The sequence below is a fragment of the Callithrix jacchus genome, chromosome 7 (genome assembly GCF_049354715.1).
Source record: "Callithrix jacchus isolate 240 chromosome 7, calJac240_pri, whole genome shotgun sequence".
NCBI lineage: Eukaryota > Metazoa > Chordata > Mammalia > Primates > Cebidae > Callithrix > Callithrix jacchus.
The window spans coordinates 105,004,258-105,031,632 of record NC_133508.1 but is presented as its reverse complement, the minus strand read 5'-3'; the positions used below and the strand labels follow the sequence as shown (position 1 = coordinate 105,031,632).

The 27,375-nt window shown below is 40.4% G+C and overlaps 1 protein-coding gene across 4 annotated transcripts in view; it reads left to right on the top strand.

Annotated features, from left to right (window-relative positions):
• Positions 1-27,375, top strand: part of GNG12 (G protein subunit gamma 12) — a 131,548-nt gene that overhangs the window by 31,433 nt on the left and 72,740 nt on the right. For all 4 annotated transcript variants that reach the window (XM_009001462.5, XM_054236417.2, XM_002750940.8 and 1 more), the window contains exon 2: positions 24,169-24,218. The gene's annotated coding sequence lies outside the window, so the exon portion shown is untranslated. The remainder of the gene's footprint in view (positions 1-24,168; positions 24,219-27,375) is intronic.

Below are 27,375 nucleotides of genomic sequence, written 5' to 3'. Positions count from 1 at the left end.
TGCCTGCACTAGAGCATAGAGGATGCAGCAGCAGGGCAAGGAGAGGTACCCTGGGACAGGACTGCCTCAGGGATGGTGAGGGAGCCTGAGACTTAAATGATGCTCTCCCTAATGATTTTTTTTGTTTGTTTTTCCATAATCTTAACATATGACCTTAAAAATAACAGGTGCTACTTTTTGAGAAACTTTGCTTCTGGGAAAGAGGCAGTGAGAGCAGAGTATGCAGAAGTCTGGAGCCTGAAAGCATGAAATCTCAAGTTTGACAGAGGAGCAGGAAGGGCTGGCTAGACATGGAGCGGCAGAGCCTAAATGTGCCTTGCCTACAAGGATTTGGAGCTAGTTAAATGGTTTTAAGTAGGTGTGTCCTTTTTGTCTCTCATATACTGTTTTCTCCCATTTTTCCATTTGCCCTAATTTACAATATCACGTCTCACAAACAATATTTATCCTTCACTTGTGCCCTTTTCTCACCCATTTCTTCCCTGCAGAGGCCTTCCAGGTCTTTGCCCTTTGGTAGCCACAGTACCAGCCTCCTTGGCCCCTTCATATCAGCTCATTCCTCTGGTCACCCAGGCTTGAAACTGTGGAATGATCTAAAGCCTTTTTCTCATTCCCCGCTAAAGAAACCACAAGCGGGGCTTATAGATTTGCTCTCCCTCTGGCACTGCCCAGGTTCACCTAGGCATTCCACAGATACTTCCTTCCTTCAGCTGTATTTCCTCCTCTGTTCCTCCCTCCTTTTTCTTCCTCACCTCCTCCCTTCTTTTTTTTTTTCCTTTCCACTTCTCTTCCTCCCTCCCTCCCTTCCACTTTTTTGTAGCTAAAATTAATTGAGCAGAAAATGATGCGGTTGCCTTGCATATATTTTTTCATTTAACCCTCACAACTCTGTGGAATTATAGATTATTATTATTGCATTCTGCAGATAGGGAACATAAGAATCATACAAGAAAGGTAATTTCTCCAAATTCAAACTGTTAAGCGAGAATTTGGGGAAACCTGTGAGGTCTGTCTGACACAGCTTTTTCACTGAATGCTGAAATAGGACACAAATTGCTCTCACCTCTTCCTTTTTGTTCTCCACTCCGGCCATCCCAGATCTTGCTGAGTTTAATCTTTCTACAGCACACATGTGCTCATGTTACCCTGTTAATAAAAACTTCTCAGTTCATAGACTACATGCACTGACATCCAAGCCCCCACTGTATGGCCTGACTTTCTATCACTTTGAAGAAATCAGTGTGTAGGGAAGCAGCATGGCATTTAGTGCCTAAGACCTGGGTTCAATCCTGTGGCCACCACTTCCTAACTATGTGACCTTGAACAGATAATTCATTTCTCTGAGCCTCATTCATCTATTCATTCAGTGAATATTTATTGTGTGCTTTCCATGTGCTGGCCACTGTGTGAGAGTTCCACATATTCATGAGTGAAGAAAACGGGCATGATCCCTGCTTTCAAAGAGTTCCCACACTGGCCTTTTTCCTCATCTATGCAGCAGGGTTGCATAAGTGAGGATGATGAGACCCATCTCCTGGGACCATTGTGAGGAAGTGACAGGTAATTTGCACATAGCATACTGGCCATGTGGAAGATGCTACTTAACTGAGGTTGTGCTTGCCTCTTCTGCTCTAGGAGAGTTCCCTGCCCATTTCTGGCTCTGTGCTTTGTCTTGTGGTCCTCCCAACCTCCTTTACCTTTAAACATCCAGTGTGGTTTTGGTGGCTCAACTGAAAAGGTCTCCTAGACCTTCGTAGAACCTCCCTCCATAATATGAAGTTACATTTGTTTATTGAGGTATTTAAGAACATTTATTAAACACTTTTTTAAACAGTTTTCAGTGCATGATACATAGACACTGGAGGTCTCCATGATCCTTTCAGGAGGTCAAGTGTGTTTTTAAAATCATATTAAGATATTTTTTGATATTTTCATTGTGTTGACATTTGAATGATGATACAAAAACAGGGGTGGATAAAACTACTAGTTAAACAAGGCAGTAGTCATATTCCTTATCACCACACACTCAAACCAAAATGCCATTTTCACTTAAGAATTGCTTGAAGTAGTAAAAATTATGTATTAAGTCTCATAATTTTGAGAGCATATTTAAAAAATTCTGTGTCACATAGTAGGGAAACTAAAGCTCTTGTACTTTAAAATAAAGTATGTCTCAAGGAAAAATGCTTGTGTGATTATTTCAGTTCCAAGTTGAACTAGCCACCTTTTTCACCTAACATTGTTTTTGCTTGAAAGTATGTCTGACAGGCTCTGATTATTCAGACCTGAATATTTGGCAGACATTATCTCAAAAAAGAATAGCTTATCACTTCAAGAAAAATGATTATCTATATTTAACGCTAAAATAATGCTTTTAAGCAAAACTTGGAATTTTGGAATACATGTATCTGCCGCCTTGAAGTTTGACCACTTCCCAATACTTAAGACAGTGCCGATGAGATCAGTGATGATATTAATGAGTACATTTTCAATATTGTACAATGTAATGTGTCAACAATTGGAAAACCCGTATAACTCGGTAAACCAATATTTTTCAGTGAACAACGCCTTTGGGATATGTGATGTTAAAAACTGCATGGGTTAAAGTTCTATCCCAATGCAAGAGAGATTAATCAATTTTAATATCACAGAATACAGGAAGTTCACTGAAAGGATTTCAGCCAACCTGTAAGAAGCCGCTGCTTATCAAGTTTTAGTTTAGTTTCACACTTGATCTTAGCCAAAAGGCCGAGAAGCGATATTTAGTTTAGTTTCAAAGAGGAATATCCACACTTACATGAGAAGTCTTTTCATCTATATCTTTGTGAGGCCAGAGTCTTCATACACTACAACTAAAACAACATATCACAAAAATTGGATTCAGAAGCAGAAACTAAAAAAAAAAAAAAGCTGTCTCCTATTAAAAAGATTTGCAAAGAGTTGAAATTAAAGAGATTTACAAAAATATAAAACAATTTACACTAAAATTTCTTCTGTTTTGGAAAATATCATTTTATACATGTTTTTGCTAAGATCTAATGAATGTATCACTGTTATATTTTAATGGATTTATAAGTATTTTTAAAATTTAGTTTCCATTTCTAACAGTACATATCAATAGATTAAACTAACAATTGAAAGCCCTTTGGGATTATCAATTTTTTAGGGTCCTGAGAGCAAAAAGTTTGAGAAGTACTATAATAGAACTAACTGTAAACGTTTCTAGTTGCTGGTATACATGTGAAAACTAAGTCCTCTAATCAAGTTTATCCATGAACATCACTGTGGTCTGGGTTCACTAGCACTACCTCACTAGATACAAAGTCAGGACAAATAAACATGAAATGATTATAGAATACTGTACAATGCTCTGCTGTTTATGGCCAAGCCTGGGGATATATCATTCTACGTACAAGAAAGATGTGAAAAAGAACAGTTCCCTGGAGAGACCAATAAACGTGTCTGCCATGCCCTACAGCCCCTTCTTAAAATGCCCAGTTTCTGCTAAGGGAAGCAAACTCAGACTACTTGGTAAAAAGGGGTAGCCATGTTCCTAACTATAGTTGACCCTTGAACAACACAGGGGTTAGGGTTTACAAACCCCCATGCAATCGAAAATGTAGGTATAACTTTTGGCTCTTCAAAAACATTACTATTAGTAGCCTACTGTTGACCAGAAGCCTTACAATTAACATATACAGCCACTTAGCACCCATTTTGTATGTTGTATGTATTATATAATGCATTCTAACAATAAAGTAAGCTAGAGAACAAATGTATTAAGAAAAACATAAGGAGAAAATGTATTTACTATTTATTAAATGGAAGTGGATTATCATAAAGGTCTTCCTCATAATCATCTTCACATTGAGTAGGCTGAGGAGGAGGAGAAATGGGAGGGATTGGTCTCGCTGTTTCAGGGGTGGCAGAGGTGGAAGGGGAGGCAGGAATACTCAGGGTAACTTTATGGAAATACATCATAATTTCTGTCTGACCTTTTTCTCTTCAGTTTTTCTAGAAAAGTTTATATACAGCAGTGGTTGTATAGAAACTCAACCTTTTTGGCACCAGGGACCAATTTCTCTTAAAAAGTTTGTGTACAGCAGTGGCTGTATAGAAACCCAACCTTTTTGGCACCAGGGACCAATTTTGTGGAAGACAATTTTTCCATGGCAGCAGTCAGAGAGGAGTTCAGGATGAAACTGTTCCACCTCAGACAGGTATTAAGTTAGATTCTCATAAGGAGTGTACAACATAGATTCCTCGCATGTGCAGTTCACCATAGAGTTCGCACTTCATAAGAATTTGATGCTGCCGCTGCGCCTACAGAAGGCGGAGCTCGGGTGATGATGCTTGCCCACCTGCCACTCACCTCATGCTGTACAGCCGAGTTCTTAACAGTCCATGCCTGGGAGTTAGGGACCCCTGGTGTAGGGCATTGGAAAGCAAACAGGAGGGGGCCGACTGAGGCAGAAAGTGAGAGGAACCTCCTGTGGGTTCTTGAACATAGGACTGAAAATGGAGTTTGGGCAAGAGTGGACCAGTTTAAGGAGTAGGAAGTATTTGAGCCAGAGAGGCTGGTTTCGAGGCCACTGTGGTTATCCAGTGGCCAGTGGAGACACATGTCATCTCAGCCCTATTTACAATAGAACTTGATGAGCCTAGCTGGCACAGTCGCCTGAGGGAAGGCCATGGCTCTGAGGGGATGGTTCTCTTGTTAAATGCTATGTGCATGCCATGATGTGGATATGTAGCGCCCTGGTTGACTGGAATTAGACTGATCATTATTTTTTCCATTTCCCATTCTATTTTCTAGGTCAGAACCTCTTCTGTAAAGTATAGACCGTTTAAATGGGAATCATTTGAGTGAAATAAGTTAAGATTTTTCAAAAGTCAGAACTATCACAATGAGGGGCTGTTTTCCCTAAGCTACGCTCTCCTAGTTAGCTTCTATAGAGTGAGTGTGGAGGGTTAAGTTTTATTTTTATGTAGTTCCTACTTGAGTTGTTCTGCTTTAACAGGTGATTTAACTTATGGTTTTGTGCTGTCTGACTCAGTTATGCTTTTGAAGCTCAGTGTTCAACAAGCAGTGGGACTACTTGCCTCTGGCTGGTCTAGTCCTTACTTGGTGAGGCATTTTGGGAGCGTATTTTCACCTTCCATTGGCATACAAAGGACATGGGGTCTCAGTCAAAGGCAGGAGGTATCTGCCTTTCAAGAACCTGTATCTTAATGGCAGGATGAGTTAGATATGAGTAGAAAAATAATTTTGCAGCTTATTCTGAAGAGCATGACTTTCTGTGCTTTATCACTTAATTTTTAAGTCATAAAAGTATAACATTCCCATTGAGAATGAGCTGGGGATTGAAATGTGGTTAGCTGAGGTAGGAAGCTGACTACATGATTTAGTTTGGATGTTTGTCTCCTCCAAATCTCATGTTAAAATGTGATCCCCAATGTTGGAGGTGGAGCCTAGTGGGATATGTTTGGGTCATGGCAGCAGATTCCTCATAAATAACTTGGTGCCTCCCCAAGGTAATGAGTGAGTTCTCACTTTATTAGTTCACACACAAGCTGGTTGTTTAAACATCTCTCTTGACATCTATCTCACCAAGTGACACACGTGTTTCCCCTTTACCTTTCACCATGAGTGGAAGCTTCCTGAGGCCCTAACCAGAAGCAGATTCCAGCACTGTGGTTCTTACACAGCCCACAGAACTGTGAGCCCCATAAACCTCTTTTCTTTATAAATTATCCAGCCTCAGGTATTACTTTATAGCAATGAAAAACGAATAACACTACCCCATTTCTGTTGACCTTAGCAAAATATTGGCCATTAAGCAATTGACTTTACCTCTCTGCACCCTACCTATAAAACAGCAATAATTATAATACCACTCTAGTAATGTGGACATGAGAGTTACATGAACTAAAGCATAACTTGACTAGTAAATATATATTTATTGAGTGCCTGCTATTTGTCATATACTCTGTATTTGAGGTCATACTAGAAAACATGATTAACATGAGCTCATGGGAAAGTGCTTACAGACATACCTAGTATGTAGTAAAATAGTCAATAAATGATACTCGTTATCTGAGAAAGGTACACTCAAGTTCAAGAATTCTTGAATGAACCAGAGTTAGCTAAGAGAAAAGCATGGAAATGCAAGCCTCAAGCAGAAAGCATCCTGAGTGTGCCAGTCTCCGCAGGGAATGGTTGTCCTTGAAAAGGAAAGACTGGGTTATCTGAATGTGAAATGTGAAAAGAGTATGTGTGTATCAGGCTTTTCACACACACAGCATTCAGACACTGGGAATAATGTAGTATATGTTTAGCCTGCCAAATAAATAGATCCAAATAAATAGATATGTTTAGCCTGCCAAATAAATGGATGCCTTTTGTCAGTAGGGCATTTATTTTCATCATAGGCACATAGACAGCATGTTTTTCTAAATCAGTCATGTGTTAAATTGTGAGCCTGCATCTTATAAGATTCAATAACATTGATCATAAGAAGCGTTATAGAGATTAAACAGGAGAAAGAAGAGCCAGTTGTCAATTATTAAATTCTGAATTTTTATTGTACATGTAGGAGAAAGTATTCTTAGGAGTTCAGTTTCACATTCTCATGCTATTTAGTTTCCACGTGCATATTTTTTGCATAGTTGCAGTCAGTGTATTCATTCTCTGTTGGTCTGCCATTGCATCTGACCTTGGTTCATGCTGCCCTTTTCCTGTGTCCTCACACTCCACATCCTTTTTCTTGTAATGGCAATAAAATAAACCCCTGCACTGATAAGTGGCCATTGGTTCAACTTTTCTTCCAAATACTGGATATTTGGGTTGTTTCCAGGGTTTCACAGATGAGAACATATTTGCTATAAACATTGTGTCCAGAGAGCTTAGTCAGCAGCTTATTAAACACCTTCTGGAATGGGACTCTCTGCCAAGGTTTTTGAAGTGATACCAACTCATTAAATTAAGAGTCCTAAGAACTGGCATTCAGGATTTCCTGAGACAGCATCTTATTCTTTGGCTTATTTTTTCTTATACATTTAATCAGCAGATATGTATGGACGACATAGTAAGTGCCACAGAGTGTACTCAGCACAGGTAAGCAAGGTAGAAAAGGTCTCTGACTTGCAGTGCAGACAGCAGCCTGCAGATGCGCAGGTGTGCAGTTGAAAAAGAGATCGTCATGGTGGGCTGCCATCCTGCAGGCATGGTGTCCGTCAGACTTCTAGATGGACCTTTGGTCTGGGTACATCAAACATCAAGAAAGGGTGCAGTGTACTTTAACTGCAAATAGCTTCTTTAACTGCAAATAGCAGAATTGGGGGAAAAAAAGCAGTGCAGTTTTTGTTATTTTTAAATCAGGCCAACAAAGTGATGACTAGCATTTGAAGCTGCGTGGGCTAGTAAAAAGCACAAGGCCTTTGAATTCGCACATCCTAGATTTGAATCCTAACTCTATACTTGTAGACTTTAGGAAAAACATTGAAACCTTCTAAACCTGTGTCCGTATCTCTGAAATGGGTATCATATTCTCTGTCATTTAGAGTGTTTGGATCCACAGTGCCTAGTGAAGTGCCTGGCTCAGTAGTTGGTTGTTGTTAGAGAAAAAATAAGAAATGGATTGGTGGGTAGGTGATGGATGTGTGGGTGGGTGGGTGGATAGATAGATGGTTAGTTAGTTGGATAGCTGGACGGAGCAACTGCTCTGGATTGAGAAAGCCCAAGGGCCTCTGCACTAAATCATACAAATATATCTGGAGGCTGGGCATGGTAGCTTACACCTATAATCCCAGTACTTTGGGAGGCCAAGGTGGACGGATCATGAGGTCAGGCCTTCACGACCAGCCTGGCCAACATGGTGAAACCCTGTCTCTACTAAAAATACAAAAAAAAATTAGGCAGGGGTAGTGGCATGTGCCTGTAATCCTAGCTACTCAGGGGGCTGAGACCAGAGAATTGCTTGAACCCAGGAGCCAGAGTTTGCAGTGAGCTGAGATCGTGTCACTGCACTCTAGCCTGGGCAACAGAGCAAGACTCCATCTCAAAAAATATATATACATACACACACACACATATACATACATACATATATATATACCTGAAACAAGTCATACTTGCCCTATTAGCTTGAAGTTTGCTAAACAAAAGTTTTCCCAATTCTACGTTAGAGGAGACCAAATTAAGAAGCCTTAAGCATTTCTTTTGTGACCTCATATATATCAGGACTGTAAGTAACAGAAAAACTGGACTAATTGTACCCTAACAAGTAGGGAGTTGTTTCTCCACATCTTCAGAATGCTTGGAGGATGCAGCTGCTTCTGCTGTTTGCCGTGAAAGACCTATGCTCTTTTCATTTCTGCAACCCACCCTCTTTGTTGTATTAAGTTTTTTAAATTGAGACTTGCTTTCTCGTGGTCATCAAATGGCCGTCATGGTTCTGTGCCTCATGACCAGTTTCAAAGTTGGGAACCAAGAGGCAGGGATCACGCTACCCCTGGCTTCTGGGAGGAAGCAGAATCCTTCCCCAGCATCCTCCCATCATCTCCCCTCAGGCCTCATTGGAGTGATCAGGGCAAAGGCCCACCCTTAAACTACAGCTCCCATCTCTCCCGAGCTCACAGGGTTTCTGCTCCAACAAGCCCAGGTTCTGCTAGCAGGAGATGTTGGGACCATCTGGTAGGATGGACAGCCTTATGTTGGCCACACTTTCACAAAAGTAATAAGCGGGAAGAAAAAGCAAGTATTAAACCTTAGTGGATATGGTTTACTTATAAGACTTTATTATCTGGGTTAAGGGAGTCAGGATTTTCGAGCCCCCATTTGGTGTCTTAAGAGTCTGTTGATTTTATGCTGAGTAGAAAGGTTTTTGTGACTGTATGTCTCTCTGTGAGAGTTGATCCCCCCTCTTCCTTTTTGGATGGCGAAAGAAAAGAGTAAACGAATGCAAATAGAGAAGTATGTTCTGGAGTCAGTGGTAGGCCTCTAAAAAGCTGCAACCCTGACTAACGCCAGAAACTGTGCTGAAACTGGTCAAAGGACTGTTAATAAAATACTTCCCCAACAAAGGGAGTGACAAGAAAAACATGTAAAACAGTGTTTGAGGAAGAAGGGGGCAGGGAGGAGGGTTGGCAGTGAAGCTTTGCAGAAGAGTGCAGGAATTTGGGGGTCGTTCAGAATGTCAGCAGCATGGGGTTTATGTTGGCTCTTCCCAAATTCAGTATTCAGAGAACAGAGGAAGAAAGCCACTCGCACAGCCCGAGAGGGATGCAGACTGCAGTGGAATTCAGTCCAGAGTTAAACTGCTCAAGGACAACGTTCTGCGAGTCTGGATTTGTGGTTTTAAAAAAAAATCAAACAGCTTTCATGGGAGCTTTTGACTTGAATGACCAAATGCTTAGTATTTGGTATCTACCATTTTCTTCTTTTGGACAAACCACCTAACAACTTAAATTCCCAAACAAATAAATAGCATTTCACATCATAAAGATTATAACTTTTAAGCTTTAAAGAAATACGTGGAAATCAAAGTTCACCAAGACTTGCAGATGATTTATGGCATTTTATTTATTAAGGAGGTGAAAGGGCAGAACTGATACCCATCTGTGTTATTTATGTTACTGATGTTATTGATGTTAGAATTTGACCCGATCTTTGAGCTAAGCTGTGTCTGACTTTGTTCTCAAATGAGTCAGGATTATGACTATCTTTGTTTTTACACAAGAATTCCAGTCTTATATGTAAAAGATCCAGAAAGATTATGCTTTAAGAAAAGAAGAAAAGACACGAGACAATTTCCAGTTGGCTGAACTCTCTGAAGCTGAGGTTTGCTAAGCATCCAAGGTGGAATTCACAGAGTGCTAGTAGTTTCTGTGGGGTGGTATCCACTGTCACACTGGGAAAATGTCAGAGGCTGGGAGAATGGCTGTCCCCTGGGAGCTAGCTCTACCCACTGAGTGCATCATGATAAATGGGGTTCATTCATGAAAGAAACACTGCTCAAAAGCACCAATACTGACGGAGCAACCAGAAAACTCAAATGTATTGGAGACTCCTGGCAGAAGGGGTCTGTGCTTCCTTCCGGGTCTTCTCCAAGGAGTTTTCTTAATATTCCACAGTGTGTTCTGTGGCTGCTGGGCCCAAACTGCATGGAACCATACAACAGAAGTTGTGTGGCAAACTACTTGGCATTGAAATCTGAGCCAGCCTTACTCAGACACAACTGAGGAAAAAAAAAAAAGCACTGCCACTACCACAAATAAGGCAGACAGTGCCATTATTAGCTTAATTCTGCAAGCATTTTTTAAAGGTAACAAAGCTTAAGCCTTTAGTTAGAGGCGAAAGACTACAAAACATGTCAGATGCTTGGTAAAAATTCAGATTGTAGCCATGAGGTTTTATACATTGAAACACCCCAATGAGCAGATATCTGAATCTTAAGTGAGAAGGCATATGTAGTTTAAAAATTATGCCTTATCTTATGATTCACTTGGGAAAAGGGAAATATTTATTTTCATAATACAAGCATCAGGAAAATCCAGTTCAATAAAATATTTTTGGCCAGTCGAGAATATGCATTCATTCAGTAACCAAAAAATGTGTAATTTTTCTTGAATGCCTAGCCTATGTCAGGCGTTGCCTCAGGCACTGGGAGTACCACAGTAAACAAACAACATCCTTTTCTTATGGCATTTACGTTCCAGTGAAGGAGAGGGCTAATAATTCAACAGATAGAAAATAGAGTGCCAGGAAGGGTTAAGTACCATGAAGAAACACAAAGCAGAGTGAGGGAAGAGAGAGTAGGGCCTTTCTGGGGAGGTAATGCTTGACCCAGAGACCTGGAGGAAGTGAGGCAGTGAGACGTGCAGGCCCACAGTGTCTGTGAGACGTTTAAGCAGAAGGAAGAACTTGAGACACAGCATTGCTTGGCAGATTTAAGGAGAAGCAGGAGTCAGTGCGGCTGGATAGAGTGAGCCAGCGCCAATTCTCGTAGTGCCTGGTGGGCCAAGGAGTGGACGTGAGTGAGTGTATTAGGCATGCCGGGAAATGTTGCAGAGTTTTGAGTTAGGGAGTAGTGACTCATGGAGACTAGATGGGGGGTTGAGGAGGGAGCAAGTGTGAAGCCCAGATCAGCAGAGGAAACTCTTGAAGTCATCCAGGTGACAGATGCTGCTAGTTTGCCCAGATGGGAGTAGAGGAGATGCCAACTCATGATTGGATTCTGGAGGTATTTTGAAGGTAGGGCTGACAGGATTTGCTGATAGATTGATTGGATATGCAGTTAGTGAGAAAGGAGCCAAAAATGAATGAATATTTTGGTTTGAACGAGGGCATGGATGGCGGAGTCCTGTCAGTACCATTGATGTCCCCTGGGATCCTCAAGAGGAGAGCAGTGTGGGAGATGACTGGCCACTGCATAGTTGTTTGTGATGCCTTATAAGCATCCTAGGGGAGACATTAAGGAGTCACTCAGATGAGTAAGTCTGGACTTCAAAGAGCAAGCTGAGACTGGAGATCCAGATTTGAGAGTCACCAGATTTGGGGAAGAGGAGAGAATTCAGCAAAAGAGACTAAAAATACATATCACAGTTTCCTAAGACAGCTAAGGATGGGTATATCTGAATCTGACTAGGGAAGGTAAGGTTATCAGAAGTGAGTGCGAATTTTAAAAGATTAAGGAAAACTGTATTTACATCATAGTATCCACAATTGTTCCTGAAATTAGAGACATGCTCACATGAACAAAAGCTGGCTTTTGTTTCTGTGAACAGTTTCTGAATTTCAGAATTAGCTCTTGTTTTACCCTTTCCCTGAACCCTTTCCCTGAGCCACTGTGAACAGTTCAATTTTAGATAATTAGGTATAAATATGTACCTCCAGAGTGCTTTTTTCATTTATTACAAACCTAGGGTGCTTCCAAGTAAAGACATAATTCTTGTGGGAAGGAAAACAAATACATCTAAGAATAAAGTATGGCCCATGCAGTCAGGGAACCTTACAATCAAGTTGTTGATGCAGATACATAAATAAATGGGAAACAGGAGATCTGAGGGAAAGGGTTGGGCACAGAAGTGGCTGACTTGACAGATAAAACGTTGTTGAATGCCCTGAGCTGCCTTTAAATCTCCCCACTGTGGTACAGTGGATGACAGATTTTTTTTCTTGGCTCTGGGTTTTTTGGCTGGGACGATGATTATATGCTTGTCTATTTCCCCAAATGATGGGCAGCAGATTGTCTATGTAGTTCAGAATGTATGTGAAATGGAAAGATCTGTAAGGATGCCTGGTAGAGGCTGGGGTGCAAACTAATATTACAATAGAGGCAGCAACGGTGGCTTTACCCAGGAAGCAGGTGGTAGGTGTAAGAACAGGTAGATTGTACTGGATATGCTGGTGTTCTTCAGAATTGTCTTCCTGTTGAGTTGTGTCTTTGAGTGGATTGTGTTGAACACGGTTCAATGTTTTGCTTTTGTTTTTTAATAAGCTGTTGATCTCTTGATGATACAGAAAAAGAAGAGCAAGTCCTTAGAACCTGTATCTCTTACCTTCTTCTTTGGTTTTCAGTGACAGAAAAATTTCTTCGCTAATCCATGTTTTGGTGGGTAGAGTTTAAGACTAAACTATTCTGCTGAGTCAAAGTCCCACAACCAGCGTGGGATACTTTGTATCACACCCGCCTCACACATCTGTGAATGTGCAGGTCTTGGAGGGCGGCTCACAGCCTCACTTGAGGAGCACTTCTCTTTTCTCCTTCTGAATCCAAGGCCTCAGAAGGGCGCTCATCTATACCAAAGGTTTGGCAGAGTGGAAACAAACCCTTCCAGCTCTTGCTTTTCTGATCCAGGCCCAGGGCAGTGCCCAGTTGTGCTGCCTGACTCTGCAGCGGACATAACCTGAATATGTTTGCTGTGATTCTGTCTGTGTCTGATGCAAAGGTGTTGGCAGAAGGAGTAATAGCATTAGAGAACTAAGCCTCATGGGAAAAATGTTTATTTTCAACATATAGTAGCAAGGTCTCAGTTACCTAGAATACTTTAATAAAACTGGAATTTTTAGAGGGAATCATGGTTATATCACCAGTAAAATATACTGCTAAATTTTACTCTAATTTTTTTTTTTAGTTTGCTGAGGCTAATGAAAAGCTGTTTTTTGTTTTGTTTTGTTTTTTGAGATGGAGTCTCACTCCGCCACCAGGCTGGAGGGCAATGGTGCAATCTGCGCTCACCTCAACCCCCGACTCCCTGGTTTAAGTGATTCTCCTGAGTCAGCCCCCCAAATAGCTGGGATTACAGGCATGCACCACCATGCCCAGCCAATTTTTGTATTTTTAGTACAGATAGGTTTTCACCATGTTGGCCAGGATGGTCTTGATCTCCTGACCTCGTGATCCGCCCGCCTCAGCCTCCCAAAGTGCTGGGATTACAGGCATGAGCCACCGCACCCGGCTGAAAAGCTGTTTTTAATATAGTTCCATTCAAACACAATTAGATGTTAGAAATATCTTTTCATTGAAAACTAACCAAAAATGTGTTAGAAATCACTGCTTTTGTCAGAGAAAGATTCTAAGGCACATATCTTCATCCATTTTTATGTCAGGATTCTTATCAAGGAGCATTCACCTGGATGACAGTTCCTGAGCTTCCTGAGGGTGGGGATGCCTTTTGAATCAGGACTCAATAGTAGGCCCTTGGTCTTAACCATTGAAGTCTTTCTGCATCTCTGCTGACTGAAGGCCATATTGCCTATTTTATTCATTACCACCCTTGTAAAGGAAGGACTGCTCTTGAAGAGCTTTTGCTTTTTTTTATCAGACAAGAACTGCGTGCATCAGTTCCGAACTCCCGCTGCTTTTGTCAACAACACTGTAGCAAAAGCACAAGCATAGCCTTTATCTCATTCAGAGTCCTGATCAGTTTCTTTTTTGTAGTTCTGTACGACCCACTTTTCCACCATCATTCATTCTATAAAGATTTGTCAACCACTCTATTGTGACTGTATTTATTGGAAACTATAGTCTGTTCTTGCTGTCTTCTAAACCTTAAGTCTGCTGAACAGTAAGAATGTAAGCCATTGCAATAAGTAAGGCTAGGATTAACAAAGATATATGAAAATATGTATACTATGCTGTAAGTAGACTTAATTCATTATAGGAAGATCTTCAATGTCAAAAGTTAAAGCTGGCCAGGCACAGTGGTTCATGCCTTAAATCTTTATGTTTCAGGAGGCTAATGCAGAAGAATGGCTTGAGGCCAGGAGTTTAAAACCAGCCTGGAAAACACAGCAAGACACTGTCTCTATAAAAAATACAAAAACTAGCTGGGTGTGGTGAAGTGCACCTGTAGTCCGAGCTACTAGGGAAGCTGAAGAGGATTGTGTGAGCCCAGGAGGTAGAGGTCACAGTGAGCTGTGACCTGATTCCACCACTGTACTTCAGCCTAAGTGACAGAAACAGACGCTGTCTCAAAACAAATTAAAGCTGAAAGATACTTGATTAAGTTTCAGTTAACAACAACTAATTTCAGACCACTCTTCTGGCTAATTGCTGTGAAGTATGCAATTCTTTGACGTTAGCGTGCAGATAGTAATCTCTAAGTCCTCAGCTAGGCTTTTGCTTTGCAAATATTACTCAGTATAAAGTATGGCAAATTATATTGGAGCCTTGGAAAAGCCACTAAGCTATTCCAAAAGGTCCTGTGGTTCAAAGGATCCAAATTAGCTTGGGGAGGTCAGTCACATGTAACTTTGCACTAGTCCCAGTACTAAAACCTGTGTCATAAATCCCATTGCCCACTTCATGTATCTCACAAACTCTGAGCAGGCTGGCCAGCCATCTTAGCTTGCCTGGCACTGAGGGGATTATTGGGAATGAGACTTTCAGTACAAAAACTGGGAAGTCCCAGGCAAAGCAAGATGAGTTGCTTTTCCTAGTGAGAAGCTGGATCAATTAACAGAAAGGAATATTGATAAATACTGTCTTCTAAAGCCAGCAGTTGTCTGTAAGATGGAGATAACTCTGTCTTCCTCTTGGGGTTGTGCCTCCTCACTGCTCCTATCTGTTGGGTTGGGTAGCTGGCTATTGGTTTTTCCTTGGAATCGAAACCAGCGTTGACTCTGTGAGGTTGTGGCCATGGGATGGTCTATCTTCTTCTGCCTCTTAGAGGCCTGTTACCTAAAAGGGCTTTGGCTGTTCCCCCATCAGTGCTAGCCCTTTCTGATGTGAAGATGCTGGAGATTCTGGGTCATTTAAGTTGGTCCTGTGGTTTTCACTGAAGCCACCTGCTTTGGGTTTTGCCTATTGCCTGTTAGTTAATAAGACCTCTCTCCGCTTGAGAACTCTTTGCCCCAGTGCACCAAGCTCTTTGCATCCCCCAAGGTGCTTAGGGACTTGCTTCCTCTCAGGCCTTGGCACAAGCTGTTCCCTCTACCATACTTATACCTCCCTCCTTTCCTCTTGTGGTAAATGCTGGTTATTCTGTACATTTTAGCTTCCACCCTGCTTCCTCCTGGAAGCTTTGCATGATCATCCTGGACTGGTATAAGTGTCCCCTGTTCTCAGAGTTGCTTGTACTCACTGCAGTTAGATTATTTACCACTGGAGCTATGGTGGCCTGTTGTTTGTATTTGTATGGTGGTGGTGTTTATATTATTTATTGTGGATTCCTTGAGGAAAGGGACTTCACACACACACACACACACACACACACACACACACACACATACAGAGTGCAAGTGAGCGAGAGGGTCTCACTGTGTCGTGTAGGATGGAGTGCAGTGGCTCAATCTCTGCTCATTGCAACCTCCACCTCACAGGTTCAAGCAATTCTTCTGCCTCAGCTTCCCAAGTAGCCAGGATTATAGGCACATGCCATCATGCCTGGCTAGGTTTCTTTTTATTGTTTTGTTGTTGTTGTTGTTTGTTTTTTGTGTTTTTAGTAGAGACAGGGTTTCACCATGTTGGCCAGTCTCAAACCCCTGACCTCAAGTGATCCACCCGCTTTAGCCTCCCAAAGTGCAGGTATTACCGGTGTGAGCCACTGTGCCCGGCCCAGAGAGGGACTATATTTTGTTCTCTGTTTTGTCCCTACCACCCTCCACATTGCCAAACACATAGTAGGGTTAGAGACACTTACAAGCATGGCAGAAGAGCCAACGAGCTACAAACCCTCTTCATCTTTCAGTTTTCTTTGGCTTTGCTCTGTGGCTGTCCATCATTGTCCCTCAAATTCTCCTTGGGAGGCATAGCTATGCTAGATCTTTCTCAAAAGATCCTCTCTATCTGGGGGACCACTGTCCAATTTAGTGTTAGGTCCTAGTTTGTCCCACAAGGCACTGGGCACATTATGGAAATACACACAAAACAGCTAACCCCAACTGCCAAGGGTGACATAAACATCAGTGGGGAGACACAGAATCTGAGAGTATTGTATAGGCTGAGGCATTCAGTTTTATGTTTATTGGTAAATACATGGAATAAAAATGTAGAAATACTGTGACAGGTATTGCAATAAAATGTTAAATCATCCTCAGTTTTGAAGATCTGTATTACATTGTGAATTTTGGATGTTTTCATTTCATAATTTGATCCAGATTATTTTTTTCTCCCTAGTTAACATTAATCATTTCCTGCAAATTTTCCTGGTATTAGGAAACAGATGTTCCATATTTTATCTGAGTTTTTCCCAAATGCTGACCAAGACTTTAGTGCTTTTGTGCTGTATGTGTGTCTGTGTGTGTACACAGTGAATTTTTGAGAAATTATATCTGAATTTGCAAATAAAACATCACAGATATCGCTACATGTTTATACAGATTTGTACAAGGTTGGAAACGTTTTTAGACATTGTGTTTAATGTAGTTTAGTATTGTTTCGCTAATACAGACTTCCAGCCTAAGAATGCATTAGAAGTGTCTCGTAACAGAATGCTTGCCAAAATAAGGAATGGCGTAGCCAAGAGAATACAGTTAGTGCATCCTGTACTTTAATGCTCTTATTTTAATGAAATTACCTTTTTGAAAAAACTGTTCCCTTAACTATGTAAAATTCTTCCCCATATATCTGTAAAACATTGAACAAGTGCTTCTCCATGCAGAGTGAAATGCCAGGCAATTTAGGAGATACAAATAAAATATGAACCCTTGAGACCTTACCACCCAGCCAGAGAAGTGCAACATATTCCCAAACATCTGTGATAAAAAGAAGGAGGTAGAAAAGGTTGTAGAAATTCTCAGAGAAGAATGGTTTCATTGAGCCAAAGAATGAGGGAATAATTGGGAGATTAAGTGGTATTTATGCCGGGTAAAAATAATAATAATAAAGCAAAACTTAATTTAGGTTTAAGTTATTTAAATTATTTTGCCTTTATAAAAAGCTATGTGAGGATGGGTCCATTTTGTAAGCCATTGTTATAGTAAATTTGCTGAAATGATGCTAACATTTCTTGAGATCCTCCAGTGAAGCAAACATGGTTCTCTGATGCTCTGTGTAAAGGCTTTCTTATAGAAAAAAATATAGAATTGGTGCTTTGAATAATAATCCATTTTGCACAAAATACATCTCTTCACTTTTACTTTGCAAGCTTCCTTTCACAAGGGGTCCTGTGACTCAGAGAAAGAAGGATTCAGTCCGGTTGTGCCAACTGCAAGATGCAGTGATCCTGTCTAAGTCACCTGGCCTGTTTGGATCTGTTTTCTCTGCTGTAGAGGAGGCATTACTATACTCCCCAGCTCACTCACAGAGTTGCTGTGAAGATTCAAAGTGGATGTAAATTGACTTTGAAACACAATCAAAAGCCAAACACTTTGCCTTGAAACATCATAGCTCTTGAAGTTTGTACAAAATATAGTTGTAGCATATTATTTATTAAATGCTATATAAATGAAAAGATACTTATCTTAAAATTGCATAAGTTTTGGGAATCTATTTGTAGCAAATATATATATTACCTATTGATTATTGTGCACTACAAAGAACTCATTTAAACTTACAAGAAAAACATCAGAATCATAGTACCTGAATGACCAAAAAACATAAAACTATTATTTTTCAAGGTGGCAAACCATTAATGAACAAACATGAAAAATGTTGCTTCTAATTATCTTACAAATACAAAATAAAACAGTCTTAAGAATACTATTTTATGTATAAAATATGAGGATCTCAGGAACTGTGCATTATTTTGCAGGTGATATTATTGTATGCTAATAAAAACCCTTTTAAAATAAAAAACTAGTAATTGTGTTAGGAATTTAGAGAAGCCAGAGAAATAAGATAAAGGAATGAAAAAGCTAAGCCATGAAGATGTCCAATGTAATCATGTTTCTGACAATAAAAACTGGTGGTAACTATCCAGCATTAGAGGATTGATTTAAGAAATTGTGCCTTCTCAACATGAAACACTATGTCTATGTGTATTGTTTAATACTCATAGACACACACATAAACTATGTGTAGTTTAAATATCTAAAATATTTAAAATTTAAAGTGAAATTTTAAAAAGGAATAATAGCCATAAATCATGGAGTTTTTTCTAGTGGCACTGTGCTAAGCTTTTCTCTTTTTATCCTTACAGCAAGTATATACAAAAGATAATATTAACCCTATTTTACACTTTAGGAAATTAAGGACTAGAGATGAATTGCATCTCATTAGTTGAGAATCCGACATTCAAATCTAGATCTGTCCAATTCCAAAGCCTTTACTATCAATAGCATATAAACTATGTCCATAGTCACATAAAAACACGTGTCCATCAAGGGCAACATGCAAAAATAAATAGCAGCACTAGGATGCTAGAAACATGGGTAAATTCCGAAGAAGCTTGCCATCCTTTTAAAACTGCCATTGTCCTTTCAGTACAAAAACGGGGAAAAAAATATGTTGAGTATAACATTTCAATTTCTTGTTTACTCTGACTTTTTCACTTATTCTCTTAAAGTGTGATGAAATAGGAATCTCTGTGTATTTTTAAAATTCATATTGTTTTTGGCATTATCTGAATACTTTTCTCCCAACTTTAAGCTAATTGAGTACATATACCACCAGTTCCTCAATTAGAAACGAAACTTAGTCTTCAGAAGCTCACTGTGGATTAGGACAGTAACCAGGTAAAAAGAGTTTCTCCTGACGAACAGCCTAGACCAGCTCTTCCAGCCAGGAGCCAGTCCCAAGGTGGAGATAATGGGGTGGTACCATTTGGTTAAAGTAGGCCACTTCAGCCTTTTGGGGTGCGCTGTTCTCTGGGACAGAAGCTTTTGTACAATGGGGCAAAATGCCAGCATTTTAATCCCTATTGTCTGTCCTTAACCTTTGGAGCTCAAGAATGAATTTATGATTCTTTGACGCATAGTATTACTTTACGAAGTTGGTAGTCCTCCAAACATCTAATAAAGGCAAATTTTTAGGATAGACTCAAAGCTTAGGGTATATTTCCCTCAACTTTGCCCCACCTTTGTGGAGTATTTACCTTTTACAGTAGGGGCTTTATGTGTGTCAAAAGCCCTTTTACATCTGTTTTGCCTTTTGAGATACCATGATATCAGACTTTGCAAGTGAAACCATATAGGACCTGTGCCGTTCCATAGAGTAGCTGCCTCAGTGGCTGCTTGGCCACTTGAAATGTGGTTCATGCAACTGGGAAGTGAGTTTTTAGTTGTATTTTAAATGTAAAGACCCGCATGTGCCTGTTATTAGACAGCATGGTTCTAGGCTTCTTAATGCTTTCTTGACATCTGCCCTTGGATGTCTAAAAGTTAACCAGATCACATCAGAATTCTTGATTTTCTTCTTCCCTCAACCTGTTTTCTCCCTGAATAAATGAAACCATCATTAACCCAGTTGCTTGATCCCCTGTATCCACTTCATCAGCAAGTCCTAGCTGTTTAGGCTCCAGAACCTATACTGAATTTGTCTACTTCTCGCCTTCTGAGGTACCGTATCTCACCTGAACAATCAAATGGCCTCATACTTGGTCACCATTTGTCTGCTATTGCCTCTTCACTACACCTCCACACAGCTGCTGAAGAGACCTTGTTAAACTCTTCATTAGGTCACTTCACTCTTTGCATGTATGAAAACATTTGTAGAACTTACTGTTTGAAATGATCTTATTTACTTCTTTATATTTGTTTTTGTTTGCTGTCTCCCATTACAATGTAAGGGCCTCAAGTCAAGAATGTAATATACTTCATTCACCATCGCATCTCCAGTACCCACAACCATCCCTGGCACATGAGTTAGCATTCAGTAAACCTCTCGATAATAACTAAATTAATGTCATTATTTCTTATGGAAGGAGATGAGATGAGAGTCAATACAGATTTATGGTTTGATTGTTAATAACAGGTGATGCTGACATCCATCCATGTACATGGGAAGGTGGTGGTTTCTTTTGCATTCTAGATGCAGTGTAAAGGGTGGATGTTATGGCTGACAGCATTTATTTGCGAGTGGGTAGGCTGGGCCACAATCCTGATGCAATCTCTGACTGGGCTAGAGAGAACTTCTTCTCCCCCTAGAGGTCTGTATGTGTTCTACATCTTGAACCCTTTTGCCTTTCTCACTGTTAGAGAAAGAGGAAAGTATTTTTCTACAAGTTCAAATTTTATAGCTGTCCAAGGGGAGTTTAGATAGTAATGGAAATAAATATATCCTGGAACTCAAGGTAGAAATATCCAAGCCATGTCCAGGCAGCCAAAGGAGATTTTTCAGCATGTGTCTTTTCTGACATCACTTGATAATGGCCGGTCAAGACTTTGGGTGTGCTGTTGCTTAGGTGTGTTATTACTTATATCCACATGCAAAGTAAAATAAAGCTGATGAACTTGGAGGTGTGAGCAAGTCTGCCAAGCTCTGAGTTGCTTCTCCACCCTCTGATACTGAACAGGCCTAGGAAGTGACCGTCTCCTTGGTACTGGCTGGATTCAAAAGACAAAGTCAAAACTCACTTTGTTCAAGTGTGTATTTGAAGATTCTTTATCCTAGTGTTTTTTTTTTTTTTAAATCATCCCTGGGTTGATAGCCCTGGCTCCTATCCTTCTAATGCTGTTCCAGTGTTTTCCTGTGTGTGCCTTTATTGAGTATCTACCATATACCAACCACCTCACTAGGTCCTGGAGAGACAAAGATGAGCTAGACACATTCTTAACCTTCAGGAATTCTGCAAACATGTGGGGAGAGAGACAAATAAATGGAAATCTAAAATATAGGAGATACTGGAGTAAAGTAAGTACCAGGGCAATGAGAGTAGAGGGAAGTGGACCCTGGGTGGAGGCAGGCATGGAGTGCGAGGTCTAGAACTGAATTGCCTATAAACCACAGTTTGGCTCTGCCACTTACAAGTGTAACCTGAGGCTACTGGCTTAACCTCTATGCCTCAGTTTGCTATCCTACTAAATAGAATAATGAAAGAACCTACCTCATAGGATTACTAAGGGGATTAAAGGAGCATGCAAAGCACTTGAACAGTGCCTAGCATATAAAAACCAGCTTTTAATCTTTTAATATTACTGGTAGTACAGTCATGTGCTGTATGACTTTTCAGTCAACGACAGGCCGCATCTGTGGCAGTATTCCCATAAGACCATAATACCATTGGTACCGACTGGTTTTTAACAAACCTATTTTAAAGATTATAACACCATATTTTTACTATACCTTTTCTATGTTTAGATACACAAATATTTACTGTTGTGTTTTAATTGCCTACAGTATTCAGAACAGTAACATGCTGTCCAGGTTTATAGCCTGGTTTATAGCCTCTACAAGAGGCTCTACCATGTAGCGTAGGTGTGTGGTAGGCTATAGTCTCTAGTTTTGTGTAAATACACCCTATGATATTGACATGATGAAATCCCCTAATAGTTCACTTCTCAGAATGCTTCCCCTGCCTTCAGAGACTACAGTAGAGTATGACTGCTATTGAATTGAATGAATACTGCTTTACTGCCACTACTCCAGAGAAGTTATTGCTGAGCCAGTCGAGGGTGTTCACACAGGCTTCCCAGAGGTGGTAACTTTTGAACTGAGATGTGAACCCACTGATACCATAGAGAAAAGACATATTTGGCAGAAAGAACAGAATCTGCAAAGGCATAGAGCAGTGAAGGGGAGGGTGTGCATTTTGGGACCTGTCAGTGAGATGCCTGAGGGAGGGTCTGGGCATGAGGCCACAGGGGCTTTTTAGAGTAGTCTGAGGAGCTTGGCCTTGATCCTAAAACCTGGAGGAAGCCACAGGAGGATTTTCAGCAGGTTCAGGGCTCTCCATAGGAGACTGGGTAGCAGCACTTCAAGTGGCCTCAGTCCCACGGTGTCACTGACCAGGCTCCCTCTCTCTGATTTGGCAGAAAGCTCTCATGTGGGGATCTGATTTTGCTCACTGAGTGTGATTCCTTGGGGGCCTATGGATTAATAAAGTAAAAAGGATGTATCTTCTTAATTATTTTACTGGATTCTTCCTAACTCCCTACTCCTGCTGAGGCAGATACCTATCTAAAAGACCCCTTTGAGAATCTTTCAGCATCTGATGAAAACATTCAGCCTTTCCCTCAGAAAAATCACGAAGACAAGATTTTCCACAGACCTCATGTTAACCTCCCCAACCACCACTACCACCTTGGTCATCCAGACAGGCCCCTGGACCCGTGTGGTCTTTTTTACCTCACCTGCTGTGGTTTACATGCTTGTATCCCAAATTGTTTTAAATTTAATTTGCTAGTGCATCCAGTAACTCTTCCATCTGCCATCACTGCTATTATCTGACCATGTCATCATGAGAGCAGACTTGGATCATTTGATAGTTATAATTAAAACTGAAAGTAATTATCTTATTTTGAGCTGTTCAAATTTAATTGAGAGGGTAGTGGCTAAAAGCAGGGACTTTGGAGGCAGATGACTTAGATTTGAATCCCGTGTCTGTCACTGTCTCACAGTCTTGTGTAAATGACATAACCTCTCTATGCCTCAGTTGCCTCATTACAAAATGAGAATAATATATTTACTTCATAAAGTTATTGTGAGATTTAATTGAGGTAATATAGGGGCATGCCAAGAACAGTTCCTGGCACATAGTAAGTGCTATATATAAATATTTGCTGTCATTATGTCTGATTTCTGCTAAAATGACATCACGAAATGGGAGTAATGATAGATGACTGAGACAAGGAAAACAGGTGAATAAGATTTTCATATGCGTCAGACTCCTTGAAGCCTTACCAATGCCTGAAGGCAAAGAATGGGTTCCCTAGACCAGTGTTGTCTCATATGGTAGCTACTAGCCATGTGTGGCCATGGACTACTTGAAATGTGGCTAGCTCAAGTTGAGATGTACTGAATCTTGAAGATTCAGTATAAAAAAGTAAAATATCTTGTTAATGATTTCAGTATTGATTATGTGTTACAGTAATAGTCCAGATAAATTAGGTTAAATTAAATATTAAAATCAGTTTCTTTTTTGCTTTTTAAATGTGGCTACTAGAACATTTAATATTATGTTCTAGTTATTAAATATATTTTATAATTATATAATTATAATTAATATGTATGATATATAATTATACTAATCTAATATTAAATATAATTATATTGTTAATCTAATTAAATATATTTAATATTATGTTTTAATATTAATATTATGTGGCTTGGGTATATTTTTGTTGAACAACACTACCTTAGGCTCATTATTATCAATAAAGACAAAAATCTGTTTATGCATATGATTAGATAACCACTATTAGAAAGGCTTGTACACTCCTCCTCTGCCCTTCATGTTATGTTGGACCATCAATGTTTTAGGTGGTGTCTTAGAGGGATCCATGGCCGGGTCCTAGCATAAAGAGATTGAGAGACCACGGCAAGGGCAACAGCTAGAGAGGCTTCCCCTGACTTGGAGAGTTTTGGAAAAAACACTACCATTTATAGTTACACTGGCCTCAGACTTTGAATGCTCCCCTAAGTAGATGACAGCATGCTCTCTCTATTCAGGAAGTTGAACTATGTTGGCAAAAAATGTTCCCTCTTCCATCAGGAGCCAGAAAAAGCTTTGTTCATCTTTAACTACGTGAATAAATGCTCAACATTATGGCAGTCACATGGGATCGAAAACACACCCTTTCCAAATGTGATTTACTTATGGAATGTTTGTTTAATTCTATTTCAGATTCATTCCACTCAAAACCTGAAAACAGTGGACCACACAAAGTCTTACTGGTAAGTTCTTCATTTCTTAAAGTGACTGTTTGACTTTATTTTTGAGGAGATATTCACACTATTAAGTTATATGCTTCCCAACCAGTGCTATGATTAGATGTCTATTTATTTGTACTTTTCTTTAATCTCTATAATGATTTATGATGGCTCCATGCCTTAAAAAAACAGAGTAACCCATGTTCCTTTGTAAGACCATGGTCAGGATAAAGATCCGTGATTACATGCCAAATACTATTAAAAACTTTTTTGGGTAATGAAACTATTTCCAGTCCCCTGTTGATGGTCTGCTTGTTTCAGGCAGTATCCAAAACAACAGAGTGTTACTTCAGCCAAGGAATTCAAACAGTCCCTTGTAATGTGTTGTAATGAAAATTGGCTCACAGCTACAACATACAACATACCAGGGCTCTACTCTTACATCTTGCTCTATTTTTTCTCTCATCTAACCTAAGTGTGATTATTATGAGGTAATAGTTCTGCCATGGCAGAAAACTTCCTTAAGAGCTAGGAAAATAATGTACCTTTTTAAAAGTGAGAAAGCTTCTGGGGCTTCATATGGCATCACTCCCTCATATTATGGCTATATAGTTATTTGCAGTGTGTATCAGTTAGCTTATGCTGCATAACAAATTACCCCAAAATTTGCTGCCAGCATTTTGAGTCAAAATTTACCAGCTCAAAATAACAGTCCTTTATTTATCTCACCATTCTGTGGATTGGTGATTTGGGCTGGGCTCAGCTACGTGATCCTTCTCCTTTCACCTGGGACTATTCCTGTATCTACAGGTAGCTGCAGGTCCACGTCAGCTAGGCCTTGTTTCTGTGGGTCACTGGCTGTCAGATGGAGTGATAACAGTGACTAAGCCATGTATCTCATCATCCTGCAAGTTACCCCAAGTTTATTCACATGATGATTGGGCAGGGTTCTGGGAGAGAGCAGAAGTATCTTGACACTAAGACTCAGAATTCACACAACATTGTTTCCAGTATGTTCTGATTGTAAAGCAAGCTATATGGCTAGCCTGTATTTAAGAAATACATGAAAGAGGAGCTGCAGAGTCCCATTTCAAGGAGCATGGATACAGGGAGGGGAAGAAATGTAGCCATTTTTGGCAATCTACTGTAGTGTTTATGGGTCACATGAAAGCAGCTGTGGTGAATGAGAAGAGCATAGAATGCAAGAGGACTTAGAGTCCCATCGCAGAGCCCCATCTCTTCACCCCATTCTGACTGCCAGCACTGTCAAATCTGAGTGTTACCCCTAGCTGTCTGGGGTCTTAATCAGTTCAACAAGTTCCTAGGTGGTCTTGCCAATACCAGGTTTTCTACCCTCCAGTCCTCCCTTCATTCTGCCATTCTTTGGTTCATCTTTCAGGACGTTACTCTTTGAAAACCACCTCCCTCACTCCCTACACCTCCCACACCAGCCTAGGCTCCTTTCTGGCTTCTCCAGTCTCATTTTCTGGCCCCATTCTCTCATTCAAGTCCTACTATTCCCTTTATTCTTGCCAGAGAATCTTTTAGCATTTCTCTGGAAGATATTTCATTCCATTTACCCCTTCTCTACCTGGAAATCCTTCCCATTTTGCAAGACCTACTGGAATTTTCTCTTTTCCATGGTATGGCCTTCCTATCTATTCCTGCCATCTGTGATCTTGCCTGCTCTGACCTTCAAAGCCAAGCATTGCCTTCTTTGGCTCACTCTTTTTTCACTTGGCTAGACTTACTTCCTAGCTCCTACTCACTTACTAGCTTCCTACTCACTTAGCTCTTTGAGAGCTGAAGGCAACATATGCCTGCCTTGTAGTACGTAGCACAGGGCTTAGAGTGCAGCAGGTACTTGGTGAACCAAGAAGCAGCATGGGCATCACACTTGTCCATCCACCAGCAGCCCATCAGAATCACACGAGGCACCTGTTGAAATACAAACTCATAGTCCCTTCCACTGGTCCATCTATATTCATTAGGTCTGGGGGAGACCCCAGGAATCTTAATGCACTCAGATGATTCTTTAATGTTTGGCTTTTTCGGTATCTTTATGACATTCAAAATTCCAGTGATTCTGATGTGATCACACTGTAGTTGGCAACCACTTGTTATAGGAAGAACAATAAATTTATACAAGATGTGGGTTTGAGCCTTACTAACTCAATCTTCCTGAGCTTCCATTTGCCCATCTATAAAATGAGAATAGTGTTTAACTAGAGGATTGCTAGGAAGATCCAAAAAGATAAGGTATGTAAAAGTGCATTATAAATTGTAAGTATGATTAAAATGAATGAATTGATTGTGGATCTCCAGTCAGCCAGTATTCTGAAAAGGGCAGTAACCTGCTTGGTAGAAGTAAAAGGAATAGCCAGTGAGTGATCAAACTGTAGTGGTAGGTTAACAATAATAGCCACAATAGTAATCATAAGTAGCTACTGTATATTGAGTACTATGTGCCCAGTACTGTGCTAACTGCCTTACATAGAATTACTTGAGATTTACAAGAAGAATCTCCTTTTCAATTGCTTTTGTACCACTTTTGTAGTATATTCCATCATTAGTGAATTACTTCTGTGGGTTTTTTTCCTCTTCAAAATGCCTGCTTAAAATATATCTGTCGGCCTGGCACAGTGGCTCATGCCTCTAATCCCAGCACTTTGAGAGGCCAAGGCAGGCGGATCACCTGAGGTCGGGAGTTTGAGACCAGCCTGACCAACATGGAGAAACCCCCCATCTCTACTAAAAATTCAAAATCAGCTTGGCATGGTGGCACATGCCTGTAATCCCAGCTACTGGGGAGGCTGAGGCAGGAAAATCACTTGAACCTGGGAGGCGGAGGTTACAGTGAGCCAAGATAGCGCCATTGCATTCCAGCCTGGGCAACAAGAGCGAAACTCCATCTCAAAAAAAAAAATAAAATAAAAAATACCTGTCCTTGAGAGAGGAAAGACACTGTGCTGTTATTAACTGTTGACAACATATAGTCAAGCCCAAGGTTCTAGACATAGGTGGAAGGCATTTTGATTTGGTGGGGGAGGGAAAGCAACCACCGGTAGTACTAAAGAGAGAATAGGTGTGGATGCTCAGGAATGGCCCGGGGGGCACTCTGTGGGTGGGAGATGGAGTATAGGGAAGGTGAGCAGGAATGCCGGATCTCGGGTGGGGAGAA